Below are 1,229 nucleotides of genomic sequence, written 5' to 3'. Positions count from 1 at the left end.
TTCTTGACTCTTGTTTCTTGTTGGTTTAGCTCCCCTGTTGTCTCTCCCATCTCCATCTTTTTTCCTTGTCGTTTTTCCTTAATCAGCTTCATTTCCCTCCCTGGGTCCTGTGTGCTAGTTGGGTTTTCCTCCCATGAAGCAAGATGAACGCACAAACCTGTGGGAGAGTGGTGAAGATCAAGTCCCCATACCCAGTTACACACGCATGGCACTTCCTAGAGAGGAGCCTGAAGAAATTAGAGATGGGAGTGGATGAAACAAAGACCTAATTATCCTTGAGAAAGTATATTCCTTCTCATTTTAATTAGAGAATAGTAAAATCTGACATGGGAACTTTACTGTTTAGAAAGCACTTTTCATGTGTCCAATCTCAGTTGACGTGTTTAACAAGTCTTTGGCTTGTGTTGGGAACTAGGATTGTTGTTGTCCCTAGAAAATGAAATTTAAAGTACTAGAGTAACAAATTTACATTTTCTTCTGTCAGTGGCACCTAATTCAGGTGGTATGTGACTTCAGTGTATGAATTTGGAACCTCTTTCCTTTTTCTTCATTACATGGTCGGATCACACTCTACTCTTCTTTACTTTAGCTAGTGAATGTTTCAATGTTGAACAACTGTTGCAGAGGGTTTATGGAGCTGCTGTCTAGCCATCAGTACGGTTCCAGCAACATTCCCGTCTATGTCTGTATAACAGCCAATGCTGCTGTTGCCTTTTCTTTTATTTTGCCCTGTTTTATAAAAATTAAGGGAAGAGGGGAAGAAATTTCATCCATTTAGAACAGTTAACAAGCACATCATTTAACCTTGATCAGACACTATTTGGATTTGAGTGATCCAACTGTGCATTTACTTGTAAAGAGAAAGAAAATTGAGGAATATTTAAAATGCTAAAAATCTTATAAAGTAAATGCACCACATAGATACATATGTATGTTTCATGGACTTTTTGTGCATTTAATATTCATTATGTTCTAAGATTCTGTAGTTTATTCCTCAGAAATTATTATCAACATTTATCTTCTGTATCTTAGCCCAGGAGAGCTCTCGATCATGATTTGTACCTATTGATTTTTTCCAAGATTTTTGCAAGAATCAGTCACATACTAATCTAGAACTGTTCTTAGCTAGGAAGACCCCAGATATAATTCTTTTGCTGCAAATAAGAATGTTCATGGGGCTTTGTCACTATTTAAGTGCTTTCCCTGAAACACAATGTAATATGGGAAGA

Source organism: Bos indicus x Bos taurus, chromosome 1 (assembly GCF_003369695.1).
Source record: "Bos indicus x Bos taurus breed Angus x Brahman F1 hybrid chromosome 1, Bos_hybrid_MaternalHap_v2.0, whole genome shotgun sequence".
Classification (NCBI taxonomy): domain Eukaryota; kingdom Metazoa; phylum Chordata; class Mammalia; order Artiodactyla; family Bovidae; genus Bos; species Bos indicus x Bos taurus.
Note: the sequence above shows the minus strand (reverse complement) of the source record.